The 20,479-nt window shown below is 38.4% G+C and overlaps 1 long non-coding RNA gene across 1 annotated transcript; it reads left to right on the top strand.

The window, feature by feature from the left end:
- The first annotated feature begins 663 nt into the window (after positions 1 to 663).
- Positions 664 to 19,493, top strand: LOC116556992. Its single transcript, XR_004271304.1, has 3 exons — positions 664 to 2,179; positions 11,891 to 12,056; positions 18,643 to 19,493. It is a non-coding gene; the product is annotated as an uncharacterized LOC116556992 (long non-coding RNA).
- Positions 19,494 to 20,479: the final 986 nt, after the last annotated feature.

The raw sequence follows: 20,479 nt of genomic DNA, 5'->3' as shown, positions 1-20,479 counted from the left end.
TATCAAAAAGACAATGGGTGCCATTACGAGATTTCCCAGGTGAAAGGAGCCTCGGGGTCTAGGGTTGAGGGGCGGCAGCCTTTTTAGAGGAGGAGACCTCTCATCCTGAGGCCCAGGGTCAACTTGAGAGGAGGTGGGGACTTCCTGGGTCGCGGAGAATTAATGTCCATACTGTAGCTTCTGGTGTGTGACAGCTCCTCAGATAAGACATTGAAGTTTTCTGTAATCCCAGACAGTAGGGAGGCTGAGGCAGGAGAATCCCTTGAACCCAGGAGGTGGAGGTTGCAGGGAGCCGAGATCGAACCACTGCATTACAGCTGGGGTGAAAAATCGACACTCCGTCTGTAATGCCAGCTACTTAGAAGGCTGAGGCAGAATCACTTGAAGCCGGGAGGCAGAGGTTGCAGTGAGCCAAGATCATGCCATTGCACTCCAGCCTCTTAGATTTCTGGGATGAATTTGTTTAGTTCGAGGCATCTTCTTTGACCCAAGAGCTTCTTTATCTTCTTAAAAACTGTAGATAAAGCAATTCACCAAAAAGTAGCTCCATAAACTCAACATACATCAATTAACCCGTGTGCTTCTCTTTACTTTCTTGCAGCAGGATGTGGGCCGGCCGCCGACGCCGTGGGGTCTCCCGGCCCCGCCCCTCGCCCCGCTCTTTGCTCTTAAAGACCAGAAAGATATCTAAGCAGGTGACTGACTCTCTTATTGGTACAGTGGCTGGCATTCATTATGCTACTGAGAATGAAATAAAAACCCTTTTGTGTTACTCATGTGCTACCTTTTGCAGACCAAAGGAGCAGTCACTTAATGGCTAGAGCTGGCAAATTAATAATAATGGACCAGACTCTCATCCCATGCAATCAAATAGATGCTATTCTCTACTAAGTCATGTAGCATAAGAGTCTCACCTAATAACAGTAATAAATAATGGGGTAATTTCCATGCCAGCTGCTTCCGTCCTTCTAACCAGGGTTTTACATCATTGCAGTTCTACCTACAGGAAACAATGACATTCTCAGACCTATTTTAAAAGTCTGCACCTTTCGTTTTTTTATTGCTACAATTTTTATGGGTTGTCTCAGTCAAGGGTTGAATTTTTAGGTCCCCAAGAGAGGGAAATGTTATCAAAACAATATTGTGAGTGGAACTTGATGTGACAACTATGGAAAAGGAATTCAGTACAAATGTACCTGTTATTAGGATTTGTTGGGCATTTTGCATACAACTCTTTTTCATGGCAATTTATATGATGTTTGTGGAAGAATATGTACTTTGTCAATAATGTTTGTTTTGCTAGTGGTTTGGATCTGCAATTGGTTGTGTGGATTGGCTAACATTGTGAAATTTGGTGGAGTAAACTTACCTGGGGTTTTGAACCCAAGAGTGTGTAATAATTTTATAAATGTAATATTACATATATCAAATGTTTTTGATATCTAATATTTTAGTATCAAAATATTACATTTTAATGTTTGGAGATAGCTCAGATGAAAAGTACAGTAGAGTTAATGTGTGGATGTATAAATTCCCTATTTTTTTCCTTTGGATTTCATCTCTGTGTCTTCTTGGACAATGCTTTTGCTGTTTATCTGTTGTTTTACCACCATGCTAGTGCTCTAGAAGTTAATGTGCCTTAACCTTCACCTCCTTGGAATTCCTAGGCACTTGGTTTATACTTTAATTCTAACATGTCACTGCTTGGTTGCTTCTGGGACTCACTATATACCTTTTTGTTCTGCCTATGTGGCTGCAAGCCTCTTTTCTACCTCATGATGTAGGTTATTATTATTCTCAATGGACGCATATGGAAACTGAAGCACAGAGAAATCTGTGTACCTAGGGTTGCAGAGCTGGTAGGTACAGAGCCAAGAGTGGAACCCAGGCAGTCTGGCCCAGAGTCCATAATCTTAACCACATTCTGCTGCCTCTCCTGTGAACAGCTAGCACAGTGCCTTAGACATGGTTTGTGGAATAACTTTTTTTTTTTTTTTTTTTGCAGACACAGTGTGCACACATAAGATGGTACTATGAACAAAAAATGTTTCTTTGGAAATGAAGCAGATGAGTTCCAGGATGCTTTTCAAGTTCTGCATCTGTAAAGGTCCTTTAGACCATTTTGGTCCTTCTGTCACAGCAATGCTGCTCTGGATGTCTGGATCTCTGTAAGAGAAAAGTGAGTGCCCAGTACTGAATCTGCTTGTGTGATCTTGGGAAAACTCCCAACATAATATCCCGGGCTTCCAAATCCAAGCTGCCCCTCTTGTAGGTAATGTCTGCAGGCCTCTCTCAGCAGTGGGGCTGTTCACATTCATCACTGGGAATAAACACACCTAACATATTCTTAATAGTCCTGACAGTAAGGAAAAGAACATTAAATAATATATTTCTCTTATAGTAAATTATCCATTTTGCTGAAAAGAACATTTACTTGATTTCCATCTCCTCACAGTCTCATTTTAAGACTTAATGGCTTCTAAATTACAAAAGAACACTTTGAAAAACACTCTGTTACATTCCTCCAGTATGCTTTCCTGGTGGTAATACACATGGAGAGTTGGAGACTATTTTTGGATTTAGACAGATGCTCTTTTGGTGCTCTGAATGACATTTTCCTAAACAAATTGCTGAATGCTTCAGAAATGAAACCTGTGATGTCTAGCACAGGTTGTACACAATCCACATAAGAGAGATTGCAAGACTCATTGTCAGATGGTTTCTGATATGCCCTGGCTGATGGAAGGATGTGTATTTATGAGCTCAACTTAAAAGAGAGTTGGAAAATATTTAGGCTTTTAAAATTTTTTATCTCTACACATGGTAAATAAATGGACCTTGATAGACAAACATCATACATCTGAGATAGATTCTGATGCTAACTTCTAAAATAATTTTTCACCAGAAGAACAATGATGGAATATGTATATTCAAAATAGTTTCTATAGGAGTTCTCATTATTATTTCTTGTGATTCCCTTACTTCCCCTTTCCAGTCCTGTGCAATAGGGACTTTCTCAAATACTTAACATTCAAGTGTAGATTATCTTGTGTACAGCTCTGTGATTTAGCACATCTCCATTACTTCTCAATCCTCCTTGTGACTAAGACTGATGTAGTTTCATTATGAGAGTGGCATCTGTTTATCTGTGTTGAGGGTGTTGGAGTTTGGGGGAGGGAATAATCAATGAAAAAAATCATGAAAATAAAGGAACGAAAGCTTTCTCTTATAAAGCTCTATAATGGAGAAAAACAAAAACAGAAACAAACAACAGAAGCTAGAAATCTTTTCAAATTTTTGTATAAAGGGGTACAGGTGTGGTTTTGTTACATGGATATATTGCACAGTGGTTAAGTCTGTGCTTTTGGTGTAACTGTTGCCTGAATAGTGTACATTGTACCCAAAAGCTAGAAATCTGAATCAGGGGTGTGCGTGTGTGTGTGTGTGTGTGTGAGAGAGAGAGAGAGAGAGAGAGAAAGAAAGAGAGAGAGAAGTAGGATTCAATAAATGTGTAAAATTCTTGAGTACAACATTGAATTTTCTGTAGAATGTGAGATGGGTCAGGGTGACCCTGGAATGTACCTGGGTGACATGGTTTGGCTCTGTGTTCCCACCCAAATTTCATCTTGAATTGTAATTCCCAGGTGATGAAACAGGAACTGGTGGGAGGTGATTGCATCATGAGGGCGGTTCCCCCATGCTGTTCTCATGATAGTGAGTGGATTCTCATGAGACTTGACAGTTTTATAATAGGCTTTTCCCCCTGTTGCTTGGCACTTTTCTCTACTACTGCCATGTGAAAAAGGACATGTTTGTTTCTCCTTTCACTATGATTGTAAGTTTCCTGAGGCCTCTCCAGCCATGTGGAACTGTGAGTCAATTAAACATTTTTCCTTCTTAAATTACCCAGTCTTAGGGAGGTTCTTAATAACAGTATGAAAACCAGTGAATACACTCCCAAATTGATCATCTATGTTCTTCCATAAATTTTTAATTTTAAACATAAGTTCTATATGTTTAAAAATTATTTGAGGGGATAGAATTTCTGGCCAGTTAAGAAGATGATCAATTTGGGAGTGTTTTCAGAAGAAAACAATGGCTTAAATTAATTAAACACTGGGTTAAAATTAACAATATTTCTTAAGAACCTCCTGTGTTGGACTGTCTTCTAGGTCCTTGGAATATATCAGTGAAGAAAACCACAGTACATGACACAAATTTCTGGCCAGTTAAGAAGATGATCAATTTGGGAGTGTTTTCAGAAGAAAACCCAAATAACAAAGGCTTAAATTAATTAATTTTAACACTGGGTTAGAATTAACAATATTTCTTAAGCATCTCTTGTGTTGGACTGTCTTCTAGGTCCTTGGAGTATATGAATGAAGAAAACCACAGTACATGACTCATATAGTGCTCTTACCATAGCATGTTTAGGGACCATACCAAGTGCTTATAGTATAGGGATCATCAAATTTAGCCTTCACCTTTTAGTGTCTTCACTGAGATCCAGAGATTAAGTGACTCATCCAAGGCTACATGGCTAGTAATTAACACTGCAAAGATCATACTCTTAAGCTCTTCCCTGGATCATACTGTCCAGCAACTTGGTTTGAGATGGGTAAAATATTAACCTTATTTTATAGATGAGATCACTGGACCCAATGAGATAACAGGACTTACTTAAAACTTGCCCATGGTAAGTGGTAGAAGGAGCTGTTTTACACATCTGGGTATTCAGATGGTGCTTCTTCAAAATTCCGCACTGCCTTTACACCTGCAAAGCTGGATATATAATGCAATCTGTATGCATTTTCAGTGCTATAAAATACCACTTAATGGTTGAAATTATGAAAAAGAGAAAAATTATGGAGATGGAATGTAAGACCATCTTTGGGAGATAGAGTTGACATGTTATCATAACAAATTTAGAATAGTCATGCTTTTACAAAATGAGTATTGAATATGTTATTCTTAAGATAGGCCAAAGAGTTTCCACAATATATTGCTACATTGGAACTGGATATTATGTTTTCATGGCTAGTGTTTTTGAAGTAATTTCTCCTTTTCAAATTTGATATGTTAGTTTAAATAATCACAGTATTTAGCTTACTAGAAAACCCCCAGATAAATCAAATAAATAACTTATTAAGGTGTCAGTAACATTACAAATTATATGAATGAATGAGAGCATTTAACGACAATGTGAAAAATTTAAGTAATTCTTTTTAAATGGTACGTAATTTCCTCATCCTTATTACTTCTATTTCATACCCACAAGCTGCAAGTTAATAGCAGGAACGTGGTGTGTGTGTGTGTGTGTGTGTGTGTGTAGGCTCAAGATATTAGATTTGTGTATCCAAGGATTGGTTATTTTCTTCAGTTTATTTGAAATTCAGGAAAGCAGGAAACACATTTAGCTCTCAAGCATCATGGGAATAGGTCATATAACACAGTCAGGAACCTCTCATAACAAATTAAATATAGCCAGGTGTGAGGGAAAATAAATTCCATATGTTCAAAAATTATTTGAGGAGATAGAATTTCACTGGAAAATATAAGTGGAATCTGGAGGTCCTTTCATTAAAAAGTTTATTAAACTGTAACATGTCTGATAGCCACTGCTTATCTGAGAATAGGGTTAAGGTCCCGTTGAAGGGCAAAATTTCATTGAATAAATTTTCAAAGTACCTTCTTCAAACTAGACCTATGACTTTATTATTTGCTCAAAGTAGGCTTCTTCTTTCATGGGTTAAATGTTTGGAACCATTATGAATCTTCTAGAAACTTATTTATTTCTGTGACATAGCAGTGTTTCCAAGATATTCGAAGGCAAACGGAGTCCTACTTCAGCTGAGAAAGAGCTTTAACAATAGACCTGACCCCATGTTATATACTTTACGTAGATAAGTGTGTTCCTTGTTTACCACAAGCCTATAGGTTTCCATTGTTATCTTGCTTGGCAGATGTAGAGATAAAGAGATTCAGCAACTCACTCAACTTTTCCTCTGTAAAGACTGAGATTGAAGTCCAGCTCTGTCTGATTGCAAAGCATTTCTACTGGGTCAGGCTGACCCTTGTTAGAAAGAATTCTAAGATGATGAAGAAGAGTGAGATACAAAGAAGGGAGGTAGAGCAAGGATGTGGAGTGGCAGTGGTAGGAGGTGGAGGTGAAGAAGTGAAGATGCTGGCTGCCTCCAGGTTGGCTAGATGCTTCCTTGTTGCTGGACCTCAGCCGTTCCCCATCCACTGCCAGACCCCATCCCTGATCCCACGGCTGTGCTCCTGGATGGTGCCCTTTGTCATTTTCCTTTCATTGGGAGCCTATTATTTTACTCTGTTCCTTACATTATGGCGCTGCCTCTGAAGATCTCATGCTCAGTCCTGGCTTATCTTTACCTCCAATTATTACAGTACCCAACATTTTCTCTTATGGTTTGATAATCATTTGTTTTCATGACACTGTTGAATTTGTAGTGACTGTATAAGGCATTATGTTGAGAGCAATTTCATTTCATTGGGAGGACTGATTGATAGTGTCTGATTAGAGAAGAAGGGGAGAGTATAGGCATGCATGCTATATATTTGCTATTCTCACACATGACAGGCAGGTTCTGCTTTCCAGTGTATCCTCTACTTAATTTGTTTAAAAGAAAAACAAAACAGAGTTAACCCTTTATCTCAAATGCATAATGAACAACTATGTACAGACACTGTATTTGGTACTGGGGATACAGAGATGAGGAAGATGACTTTTTTCTTATCATACTAATTACCATTTGTTTAGATGCTCAGCAGTTTAGAAAACAAACTCAAAAACATCATCTCAACAAGTAAGGTAGTCAGGATGTGGCAAATATTATGATACATGTTTTACAGATAAGGCGATGGAGGTTCAGAGGAAAAGTAACCCAGCAATGGCTATTAAGTCATAAGCATGGGGCTAGTATATGGACACAGGTTTTCTGTCTCTAGAATCTATTGTCTGTTTCCCTATGGCATATAATTCATGTTCATGTGCAAATGGGAAAAAAACTAGTTGATCTCTCTTTCGGGAAGCTTGAGACAATTGACACTTATGTGGTTCAGTGCTAATATACTCCAAAGAAATGAATCTAACAGAAATTTCTGGCTAGTTAAGAAAGTGATCAATTTGGGAGTGTTTCCAGAAGAAAACCCAAATAACAATGGCTTAAACAAGTTGGGGCAATCCTTAGGATTCAGTGGCTCAAGGATATTAAAGCTGCAGTCTTTGCCATTCTCTTGGCCTTTTCCTCATGGTGGCAAGATGACTGTGCAGCATTAGCTACTAGGTTTGCAGAAAGAGAAAACAACAAGGAAAATGTGATGGCACCTCTATTGTGAAAGCAAACATTCTCAGTAATCCCCAGAAAAATCTCTGTTCTCTCTCGTTAGAACTACACCACATGGTCACCTCTAGCTTTAAGAAAGGTTAGAAAATGTTTATCTATCTGCCCCAAATAAAATCAAGGTTATATTAACATGGAAAAAGAAGAGAATATATATTAGGTAGCCAGCTAGCAGTGTCTGCCACAGATATCTCTCCAAGTTAATAAACTGGTTACTTGGGGGCCCAGCATGGTAGTTGTGGTGGGAGGCATTATTTTATAGTGAAGCATAGTTATATCTGTGTTATATGGTTGTCTATATTTACTTGAGGTAATCCAAGTTGGTTTCTGTTTTTCAGAAGCACCATTACCCACAGCACTCTTTCTGACAGGAGGCTATGAGTTGTCTGGATTTATTGTGTATGTGCATTTGCTTTTACGTAGGACTGTATTTCTATGCATTTTCTAAAATATATTTTAATGGCCTAAAGGTAATGTGCGCATCACACTGCAAATCACTTCCTTTGCACAGAGTGTTGTTGGCACTAGTGTTAATGAATACTGTTGTTGGGACCATGTGCTTCAGTATAGAATGTCTCCACATCACTGAAGTGAAAGAGTATATTAAGGAACAGCCTCTCAGGAAATCAATACGTTTCCTGTTGATTTGTTTCCTATTAAAGAAGTCATACAATTCAGCAGAGTAAGAAGTGAAAATCATTGGATATAAACTTTTTGTAGCAGAACACACGTTTAGGACTAGTAGGACTTAAATTCAGAAACTTGGGTTTTAGAAGACAACATGTTTCACCTCTTCTACACTTGTTTTATTCTGAAAAAAGACTGTGATGCCTTTCCAGAGAAAAAATACAAATTTTTGATAATCCCAGAAAGAATGGATGAAGACCAAAGGAAAGATAATGAAGAAGGAAAGTGACATTTTATTTTAAAATGTCAGTTATGTTCAGGGAACTGTGCCTGGGGTCTTACATATATTAACTCACTAAATCCAAAGAGCAATCCTAGGAGCAGGTGTTTGTATTCCAATTTTATAGATAGGAAGCTAGAACTTTAAAGAGATTAAGTGAATTGCTGGAAGTCACATAGCTAGTCAGTTGGAATGTTGGTGCTTCCTAACCCTAGATAGATATCATCCTTTTTTTCCACTTTGCCCTGTATAATTGGTAAAATATCCCTTCAAACACTACAAATAGCTCTTAGACTGCAAAATGTACTAGATACACCCAAATCTACCAGTCCTAAACATTTACCTCCCAAATCTAAGAGTTCCTACTTAATTTTGTTTCACTTTGCTCCAGTCTATAAGAGAGTAATCAGAATCTCTCCAAATAGCCCCCCTAGGGATTAAATGCACAGGAATGGGAAGAAGACATGGTTGTCATCATATCTCTCCAGATCTCCTCTTTTATCTACTTTAGCCTCAGGGCAACCTCTTTTAGGCCCAGGACATGGGAATCAGGTCATAGATATATTGCAGCAGATTAGCTGTTAGGATCATAAGCATTTGTAATGTGAATATACCTACCTAAGGTGAATTAGTTATATAATGTAGATCACAAGCTTAGTGTGCTCCAATCCCAGCAGGGGCCCCAAAATATGAGTGTGCATTTGGGTGTGTGTGTGTTTTACTTTAATGGGTAAATAAATGGACTAAATGAAAATGCATTGAGCAGCAAGTGAAACTTTGGATTCCTGCAGCTTCTGCCTTTTCAGAAGGAGTTCCTCTGGCTGGCCAATCTGTAGATAAATTAGGATTAAGGTTAGTGTTAGGGCCTTCCCTGTATCTTTTCCTCTATCTTTTCTATTTCACTCTACAACTGTCAGATGCCTCACTTTGGGTATGGAGGTGAAGGTGGTCCCTCTCTGAAGCCTAGATCTGGCTCATTATTGATCGTCACTCCCAGACTTGGTTGGAGTGCCATGGAGAATGTAGTTGGAAGCTGGTGTGCCTTGATTCTCCTCCTCCAAGCACCCCACACATAGTTGGGAGAATGCTTCATTTAATTAATGTATCTTGATAACTGATAGACCCACCTATCATTTCCTTTTCAAATAAGAATTTTCGTTAGCTATAGCGAATGGTATTTTCAGCTGTTGCCTTTTGTTTACCCATAATCAATCCACCTGCTTACTGGGAAAGTGCTAATGTTAGTCACAAATGGGTAGATTCAGGTTGGCTTGATCCTGTCAGACAATAAAATGGGTATCTTCTTTATTTCAAGATGTGTAACAAGGCAGTAGGTCTATGCTGCCTCCTTCTTTCCCATCCTTTGCACTGCCCGTGACACAACTCAGCTCACCTGTTTTACAGCAAAGCTGAAGTTCAAGGCCAGCTTCACGAATATGAGATCTGTGCAGTCCCACCAGTTCCAGCTCTTAAGAGGGCCCCACACTTGGTTTAATGCCCTGCAGTTGCTATTATGAAACTTAATACTTTCTTAGCAATGGGGCCCACATTTTAATTTTGCATGACTAGGCTTTGCAAATTCTGTAACTGGTCCTGCCTAAACTATCTGCTTTCAAATAACCAAAAGGAACGGGCTAAAAGGAGCGAGAATAGAAGATAGCAATTTTATAAGCCTAGAGACTTGTATGCTATGATCAGATGCAGACACAAGAGAAACAATTTGTGAGAGCTGAGCAGGGAGGCAGGTTGTGGCAGTAGTTCCCAACTTTCAAATCACATCTCTGCATCAGGCTTAATTATAGGGTTTATAATGTGAATTCCATGAATAGGAGATAGACTTGTAGTCATGTCATTTCAAAAGTGCTTTCTAAAGTCAAACGCTGATACTTTTTGGAGTGATTGCTTCATTATTTCTGCTCCCCCCAAGCTCAGTTAATCACAGGTTGATAGTAAATTGCTTGTGCAAGAGCCAGAGTAACTGGGGATATGGCTCCCCATCATCCCAGTGTGAAATGACCTCTCCTTTCTCCCAGACATCCTTCCCTTCTGCTTGCTGTATAGCTAAAATGCAGCAAACTAACAGACAGGTGCTGAAATTTTTATTTACCTTAAAATATAAATACCAGTCTTGCTTGCTGTTGCCATTTTTTAAGAAACATGCTCTATGACATGTCCAATTTGGGGATGCATAATTTTCACCTGCAGGTATAGCTTCCTCTCTCACTTAAGTCATACTACCTTTTCACTTGATTGTTGGCTGAATCCTGTCAATCCATATTTCCTGAATCTATCCCCTGCTGCTTTATAGCCTTTCCACTCTTACTTCAATCCCTCAACTTTCCTTGCATGGGTGATCACTGTAATTGATCCATAACTGGTGTCAGATTAATCTCCATCTGATATATACTCTTCACTGAAACCAGAGTAGTCCTTCTAGAATGCAAATGAGAGAGGTGGGCAGGTATGGAAAGAGAAATCTGGACAAGTATGCTAACTAGCAAGATTGATTTTATCGCCTTCTTGCTTTATTCAATTCAATGCTTCCTTTCTCCTTCAGAATAAGGTCCATTCTCCTTATGACATATAGATTCTTCAGAGAGGCATTGCAGGTGCCTTGCCTTCTTCCCCAGTCGCTTCTCTCATCATTTCTCCCTGAATACCCTCAGCTCTAGCAGTTCCGGGAAGAGCCTGTGTTTTGTCTGACCTAGAGACTGCACTTGCATTTTCTTCTCTTTAAAGCTCTTGACTCTGTCTTCATCAACTGGATCACTTCTACCTGCTTTTCAAGATGCAGATGAAATACTACCCTCTCTCACTCCTCACTTCCTAGGTAGTCAGGTATCCCTCTTTTTGTGCTAACAGAGAAAACTATAAGCAACTCTATCATAATACTTATTATTTGGTATTTTGATTGTTAACTTATTTGACTTCTGCCACCCTGGGAAAGAGCCTATACTTTTTTTGGTATACTTGATGCTCATAGCCTGATGAGTGAATGAATAAATGAATAAGTGAGTTAATTGAATGAACCCAAAGGAGATTTCTTTATCTACAAGAATTTCTAGAATGTCAAGAGTAAGATCTTCCATGCTCTTTCAATAGGCAGTTTTAATTTTGCAGTTCACCATGTTTGGTGTTTCTTAGAGAGACTCAAATGAAAATCTTTCTGAGCCAAGTCAACAATATTTTACTGAAGATTGAAGTCACTACTGAATTATGATATATTGGCATGGGAAAGAAAATAGACCAATTATATAAAGTATAATTTTTAAATTTATAGACCAGTCATGCATTTTGGGCTTTGAGGAGTCTTTCCACTGGTTGGGTAGACTAAAGGAATTGTGCAGCTTCCTTGGAATGAATGGAGTATATTGGTATGAAAGGCAGAATGAGAGGCTATTTCTCCATTTCTGCCTTTTATAAGGCTGCACACCTTGGTTTGGAGTTTCTTTGAGAGGGCAAAAGAGAACATGGACAGGAGGATGAAGAGAATAAATTTTATACTCAAATTTAAATAAAGCTGTCTAGTACCCCAAAGAAGTGAAAATATTTGAGACCTATTAAAATGAAGTACAATGCCACCTGGATATTTCTCTATGCTTATTTCTATCCACAGAAAGTTATTTTGAGCTCTGTCATCTAAAGCAAGGACAGCAAATGCATGACCCAGGACAAGCCTAGGACAAATACGAGTCGTCAATCACACTATGTTTTCCTGCTGATCCTGGATTGGGCCTCAGAATAATTCTCAGTACCATGTTCCAGGTAGCTTCGACCAATAGGTAAGAGTTGCCAAGTGACGTGAAACAACTGGCCATTTGTGTTCTATGGGAATGTAAACCTGATCTTTCCATTGGTTGAGTTTTCTTAATTTTGGTTCCTCTCTTTAATTCCATAATCATGGCTGGTGGCGTAGGGCACGTGAGGATTTATAGATCTCATTTCTAGTTCCAAATTCTGTATTGGAGTTCTCCAGAGAAACAGAACCAATAGAATGTGTGCATGCACACACACATGCATACACACACATGCACACACACACTCACACATGTGCACACACATGCACACACATACACATGCACACACACACGTGCACACATGTGCACACATGCACACACACACTTTAAGTAATTGCCTCACATGACCATGGGGCTGGCAAGTCTGAAATCCAGAGAGCAAGATGACAGGCTGGAAACCAGGAAATAATTGATATGGCAGTCTCAAATCTGAAAGCTGCCTGGAAGCAGAATTCCTTCTTCCTCAGGGGGCCTCTGTCTTTTCTCTTAGGCCTTCACCTGATTGGGTGAGGCCCATCCACATTATAGAGGTAAACTGGTTTTACTCAAAGTCTACTGACTTAAATGTAAATCATATTTCATGTAGGTGGAATATCTAAAAAATAACTGTACAGCAACACAACATTTAGACTGGTGCTTAACTGAACCATAGCCTAGCCAAATTGACATTTATTAAATATAACAAACTCTATCAGCTAAAAAGAATTATAGCCCATGTCTTAGAAGGAGTTTATATATATAATTCCTTTTCTTCTTTCCTTTCTTCTTTTTGTCCTGTCTTTCTTCTTCCTCCCTTGCTTCTTCCTCCTTTTCTTCCTTCCTTCCTTGTACTGTTTCCTATTCACTATGTACTATTCTAGGAATTGAGGCTACAATGGAGGATTCCACAACTCCAGGGAGCACCATTTACAGAGATTAGAATTCCAATTGTGTTCATTGGAACTGGGCAACAGTATGGCTCTGTACGCAAATTTCGGAAACAATAAATATTATGAACCTTCTTTGGTGGCAGGGCATTTGTTTAGTGAAGCAAATCTGAATACCTTCTGGTGAAGGGCTTTCTAGAAGACTTTCCCTCCTTATTCAAGATCCCTTTCTTCCCTGCCCACTTTTTTTGTTTGTTTTTAAGAATCACTAAATCACTGTTCTTAGTGTTACTAGTGCTGGAATATATGTGTGCTTCCTAGATATGCCATCTCATAGAATTTTTTTCTGTTCAACCTTTTGTGCTGATGTAAACAGGCATGATAAATACATTGAGGAATGTTTTTATTGTGGTAAAATACACATAATATAACATTTTCCATTTTAATTATTTTTAAGTGTATAGTTCATGTATTAATTAAGTACACTCATAGTGTGCAACCATCACCACCATCTCTCCCCAGGACACTTTTCATCTTGCAGAACTGAAATTCTATATCCATTAAACAGTAATTCCCTATTCTCCCCACTCCTTAGTCTCTGGCAACCATCATTCTACTTCCTGGCTGCATAAATTTGACTACTCTAGGTATCTCATATGGGTGGAATCATATAGTATTTGTCTTTTTGTGCTGGTTTATTTCACTTAGCATAATGCCCTCCAGGTTCATCCATGTTGTAGCAGGTGTCGAATTTTTCTTCCTTTTTAAGGTCGAATAATATTCCATTGTATGGATATGCCATATTTTGTTCAGTCATTTATCTGTTGATGAACATTTGAGTTTATTTCACCTTTTAACTATTGTAAATAGTGTGGCCATGGACATGAGTATACAAATATCTAAGTTTCTGGTTTCAATTCTTTTGGGTATATGCCCAGAAGTGGAATTGTTGGATCACCTGGTAACTCTATTTTTAATGTAATGAATAATTTTAGAGCCCCTGATTCATATTATCTGCTCAGTTGAATCTTGTTCATCATTTACGCTTCCAAGGAAGGGGGTGTGGTGATAACCCTGGTGGGGTATGGGGAGGAAAAGAGCGTAGAGTTTTGGGAGACAGACAGTGAGAGGCATGTGCTCTACCCGTTTACTCCAATCTCAGTCTTTGACACAATATTAGGGTGAGGGCTGCATTGGAAAAACTGAAGGGAAGGCAAAAGCTGAGAGAGTTTGTCTTGGTTCCCACTTGGGATTCAGCTCAGAGGGTGGTCTCAACACCACTATGGCAGCTATATTAAAGTAAAACTTATAGGTGCAAAAAATAACTAATGGCACTGATGGGTGAATTTGAGCAAAGGGAGGCTCAATTTTTAGAGGTGGGCCTCAACTGGCCCTGTATCTGCTAGGAAGACTTCTAGTACAAGAGAGGGAGTTTACCACCACTGTGAGGTAGCTGAGAATAGGTAGATGGTCATGGCAGGGAGATCCATGCCAAGGGAAAACAGAGATCAAGTTCACTGGCCACAGATGCACACATAGCAAGCAGACAAATGGCTCAACAGGCAGACAAAGAATACAACCATTGGAGGGGACAGGAAGGAGAAGGGGCATGGAGCATGGCTGCCGAAGACAGAAGATTTATCTGAAAGAGACAGTTGTAAGCTCATTTGTCATTAATGGGACCGTTTAAATTTCCCTGCTATCCTGGGAGACAGCGTATGAGGAAGGTCAGAGCAGTTGTAAGAATATAAACCATTATATAGATTCTAGTATATAGAATAGCATAGAAACAACAGTTTTCTAGGCAAATCTGAGTTGTAGTATGATCAAATCATAATGCCGACAAAACTACATGTAGATTTCCTCATTTACAGATGAACTGTGAGGTTGGAGAATTGAAGGAAAGTGAACAAACAAAGCAGACCAAATTAAAATACAACCATTTCTGGAATAACCTCATAACTAGCTCAATATTATTTTTTATTTGGTTAAGAAGACCCAGTCTAAGATATTTTTCCATCTTCCTGTAAAAAGTAGTTTTTGTAGCTGCTCTGTAAAGGTCTTATTACTGTGATTATTTAGAAGAAATGAGTCTTTTCTAAAGAGGGTAGACATATAAATTCCTGGGTTTTGCCTACTGCCAAAGGCTATCACTGAGGAAAATAGCTTAATAAACTGTAGAATGGAGTTGGTCACCTCTGTGAATCATGATGGGTGTAGTTATGCTGACTTGGTGGGAACACTTTAAGAGTTATTGAGTAGGCTCAGGAAATGAGCTCAGGAGGAGGTGAATAAAATGGAATGGAAAATGACCTATAAGAGAGGTGAGAAAAAGACTTCTTTACATTCTGCGGCACATGAATGATCAGAGACTTCTTCTTTTCCTCCTTTCAAAGAACAAGCATAGGCCACAGCCTTTGTAAGCAGAATGTATTTCTTTTAAAAAATTTTTAATTTTTAAAATAATAATGGTCTATATGTAAGGTATACAACATGATGTTTTGATATAAATATGCATAGTGAACTGAATACTGTAGTCATGCTAATTAACATATCCATCTCTTCACATAGTTACCATTTGTGTGTGTGTGTGTGTGTGTGTGTGTGTGTGTGTGTGTGTGTGTCTGTGTGGGTGGTGAGAACGCTCCCTTAGCAGTGATCTACTCTCTTAGAAAATTTCCAGAATATAATATAGCATTATTAACTACAGTTCCCATGCTGTACATTATCTCTCTAGAACTTATACTTTAATATGTCAAGAAACATAAAGAACAGTACTAATGTCCCTTCATTTTAATCACTGTTTCTCAGGGCAAAGGAAAGATTTAACAATCTACCTTTGGTGCAACTGCGTTGGCGATATAGAACCCCTAAGAGTGGAGATTCTGTACTGCTTCATGTCCTCCTTAAGTTATTATGAAGTAGGGGGAATTTCTCCAAAAAGTCACTTTCAGTCATATTCTGCCTGTGATGCATTCAGCTCTAAATCAGGCTTATCAGCTGTGATGCTACTCTCAGCAAGGGCTGTGCTCGTGATGTGAGTCTCTAGCAAGGGATACAGTATTTATTCACTCAGCAAATATTTCTTGAACACCTGCTATGTTTCAGATACTCTGAAAAATACTAGAGTTTATTGATGACTCCTTCTCCCTTTCTTCTGATACTTTTCCAACACAACAATCTCTTAAGCCTCACTTGCGAACAATTGAAATAACATATAATAACACACAAAAAATGACAAATTTATTGGCCAAGGCTCATATCTATAGGAAGGACCTCCTTAGCTTTCAGAAAGTCATATCAGCATGCCATTAACCTAAGGGAAGGACACCTTTTCTGACATTTTCCCCTGAATTTAGCATTTGTAGTTAAAATATGGGGTGTGCGTGTGCATGCATGTGAGTTGGCAGTGGAGAAGGGGTCATATGAGTGTATTTGAAACCTGCTGAAAGCTGTGATCTTAATTTAACAAAAGAGAAGTTTATGGAATGAGACAGAATGACTAGAACAAAGAAGATAGGTCTTGAAAATGTGACTCAAACTCATACATTTCCTGTGCACTTTGAGGCAGCCTATAGTCTTCTCTCAAGTATTGCTTTCAGAGAAAGAGGTGAATCCATTTGACAATTAATGCAACATATTCCCGGTTTACCTTGAATGCACTCAAAATAAATTCTGCCCATTATATCATTTATATACAGTCAAAATGATAATAACTTTATTGCTTATTCTAACTACACTTTTCACTATTATAAATAATATTGTACCAAACATCCTTATACACAGATATATGCATACTTTTCTGGTTATCTTCTTAGAATAGATTTTTATAAGTAGAATTCCTAAATAAAGCTTATGTATATCAAATGTGTTCATTTGAAAAATGTTTCCCTTTATTGTTAGGCTAAATTATACTTCCACCAACAATAGGTAAGAAAATCCATTTTCTACCACCCACATCAGCTGGATGAGTCAATTAAAAAAAAAAAAAACTTTATCAGTTTAATTTGCATTTCTTTAATCACTATATAAGGTAACATCTTTATATGTTTTTTGATGGTTAGTATTTTTATAAATTGCTTTTTAAAAAATTGTTTATTTTTCTGTTAGGTTTATAGCATCATCTTTAAAATAATAGCATATTAAATGCATTAAAAATATATCCACCACTTTTTAACTTTGTAATAGACCTCTGAAATTGTTAAGATACATTTTATTACTTTTATTTGAAGGATGGAGAAGCTGAGCCTGCTTTCTCATGATAAGCAAATGGTGGAGGCAGTCCCAGAACCCTGGCCTCATCCACTGTCTGTTGCTTTCTTCTTTGCCCTGTTGCCTGTGGACCACTCTGGCTGACCAGAGAGCCCATTAGCAATAGAAGTAATTGAACATGAAGAGTATCCCACAAAACAAGATGGCTGGCTTCAAGTGAAAAGCAGCCCAACTCCTGCCATTCACTGGGCTGGTATGGAACATCAAAAGGCAACAGAGACTTTTAAGAAGAGAGGGAAAGAAACCAACTTCTCCAAACTACTTCTGATAAACCAGGCATCTCCTCCTGTGTTAACACTAGCACTTTGCAATGTCACATATGGGCTACTTAGGTAAAATTTCGAAGCCAAAGACACAGAAACAAAAGCAATTTAGGTCATAATTCCCAACTATGTCAATCTACAATAGGATAAATGTTATTTAAATGAGAAGGGTGTTTTAGAAACTCCCAATTTCTAAGTAATACGGAATACCAGAGGTGCCCAAGTTGTTAACATTTTGAATCATGTATCAGTTGTATGATAAAGGATGAATCTAAACCAAACTAAATTCATCCCACTGAACCAATGTATTTGTTGTTGAAATAAATGGAGGAAGAAAAACAAACATAGAGAAATTTATGGCTTTGTTTAGATTAAATAACTTGGTAATTAAGACCAAGTACTTCTGAAGAATTTTCTATTTCCCAATTGTTCTTTAAATATATCTTTATATTAAAACATAACAAATGTTATAAATTAGTTGCAGTAAACTAATTTATGCTGTTTTTAAATTAGTTTAAGTAAACTAAAAAGGCAAACAATATCATAGCATTTTAGAATGACCATTTTATGTATGAGCTAGCAATAAACTTAAGGAAATTTCCTTTGGGAAAGAGAGAATAATGCCAGAAATAATTGTTAAATATGAAGTGGTTTCAGGAAAAGATTATTAACTCAAAATTGCCCCCACAGACATATATAAATACTGAGGAAGTCTGAACTCCATTGGGATTTTCATTACTTAGCCCACAGTGTTAGCAAAGAAATCTGAAATCTCCCCATTAGCCTGTAGAGTGGGGCTCAAAGGAAATGTAAACCAGATGAGGTCTGTTTCCTGAGACCCAGAGCTGAAGCTATTGGTGAGGTCCCAGGCACAAAGGCGAAGGAGAACATACAGCCATACTCAGAGCAGTCCAAACTTACCAAGTCTTGACACGGAGAGAAATGAGTGTTATTTACTCTGGCGACCAGTTGGCTGATAGAAGATATAAGGCCAGCCAGCTGGTTTTGAAACTTAATTTACTATCTTCTAGATTCACATTGTATTTACTTGAGAAGGAAGAGTAGCCAAGGGCTCTTAATTATTTTGTTGTGACCAAAGCTAAAGGAAGCTAAAGTGAATTTTCGAGGCATCTATTACCTGCTAGATGCACTTTAGCCATTAAATTACAGGGCTGTGCTCTGGCCCAAGTCATTCTGCTGGCAAGTCTGATTAGAGTGAAATATATTACAGAAGAAAGAAGGTGTTAATTTCCAATGTGGTTGCTCCTCTGAAGCGATTACAAGAAAGAAGGAAAAGGAGAACATGATGTAAAGGGAAGAGATAATAGTTATGGCGTCATGCTTAAGAATGTGTACTGTTAAACTGATAAAAATTTTAAAAGTCATTCATTAAGAGTGTACTGGGTATCTGCCGTATCAGGCACTGCTTTCTATGTGCTGGGGACAAAAAGATGACTAATATGCAGTAGCAAAAACCTTCCCCAATCTAGTCGGGGAGCCTTTAAAAATAAAAATTTGCATTACCAGATGATATATCCTATCTGAGCAGGATGTGTTTTTGAGGACTTCATGGAATGGGATGTGAAAGTGTGACCAACCGTTGCACTGAAGAAGCAGGTTTGGGGAATAGGATATGAACTATTAGATTATCTGAAGAAGACGAGCCTTCATTTCTAAAGGCTAAGCTTTATCCCCAGCAAAGATGAAGGAGTTCTTTTGTGTTCCAAATATTTAAACTCTACAGCACTTGCCCATAAAGTTTTAATTCCCATAGTAAGAGAAAACTGACTGTTGGACGGTGGCATAGTGGTAGCAGAAGAGGCACCAGGACTGAGTGTCCCCTTAACTGTAGAAGCTGGTGCTGAGCAGGATGGAAAGGACAGAATGTCAGATGGATGATACTTGCACTGATGGCTGTGGAGGATGACCGTAATAGTGGCATTCTGGAGTGGGAGTGAATTTCCCTGGGGCCAAGATGACATGGAGAAATGAGGCCAGCAGAGGACCGGCAGGCCACTCTGCGACTATCCTGGGCAAGGGAGGAGCTGGGCAAACAAGACTAGCTTTAGACAAAGCCACAATGTAAGAACCCAGTGGGTCCAGCTCATGTTTTTTTCCAGCCCATATTTTTGAGTCATTTCTTTACCCCCAACCATGTATCCCAAGAGATATAAGAAGAGAACAACATAGGAACAAAACCCAGGAAGACTCCCTGATGGTGCCTATCTTTTAGTTAAACAGAGATCAGACATGTAGAGTCACAGTTACATATCAATGTGACAAGCATTATTGTAACAGGGTAATTTATTCAGATTTTAATGAAGCCAGCTATAAAAACTCAACTATGATTGAGTTTGAGAGCTACAGAATCTCCATACCATTTTGTTGGCCTCTGATCGCATTGGCTTCTGTGACATTCAAGGGATTTTTCCAATAGTCAGAAAGTTGTGGCGACTAATTTCTCAGAGTGTTTCTCTTAGGGTCACTTAGGAGCTTATAGCAGAGACTTCTCACTGAGTGTGTCCCCTCCTATGCTACATATCTGGAAAGTGTCAGCAGTGAAACTGGGTCACCTAATTCCAGAAAGAGCCCCTGATGTCTGGTTTCTGTGTTCAGAGAAAACACCTCCCATTGAAACATGAAACACTCATACCGGCCAGTGCGGGCAGTATAAAATTGGCCTAGATGTGAGGACTTCCATTCCATCAGCAAATCAGAATTTGTCTGATTCTACTTTGTAGATGCACATTAACCAATGGAAAAACTGAGATTTCGTTGGCTATGTTGTCACTTAGCACCTCAGTGCCTAAGGCACTGAGTATGTGTAAATAATGAGATCTGTTACTGCCTTATTGTGGGCAGACCTGCTAGAATGAGATTGTTACAGAACAACTGCATTCCAAAGAATCAAATGGACTACAGACCTCAGAACATTTCCATCTCCAGTAGAATCTAGAGTCACTGTAAAATCTCCTGGGGTTATGTACAGAACTTAAATTCTACAAAA

This window comes from Sapajus apella, unplaced genomic scaffold (assembly GCF_009761245.1).
Source record: "Sapajus apella isolate SASKATOON/1434 unplaced genomic scaffold, GSC_monkey_1.0 scaffold18, whole genome shotgun sequence".
Lineage (NCBI taxonomy): Eukaryota > Metazoa > Chordata > Mammalia > Primates > Cebidae > Sapajus > Sapajus apella.
This window is presented reverse-complemented; position numbering and strand designations above follow the sequence as displayed.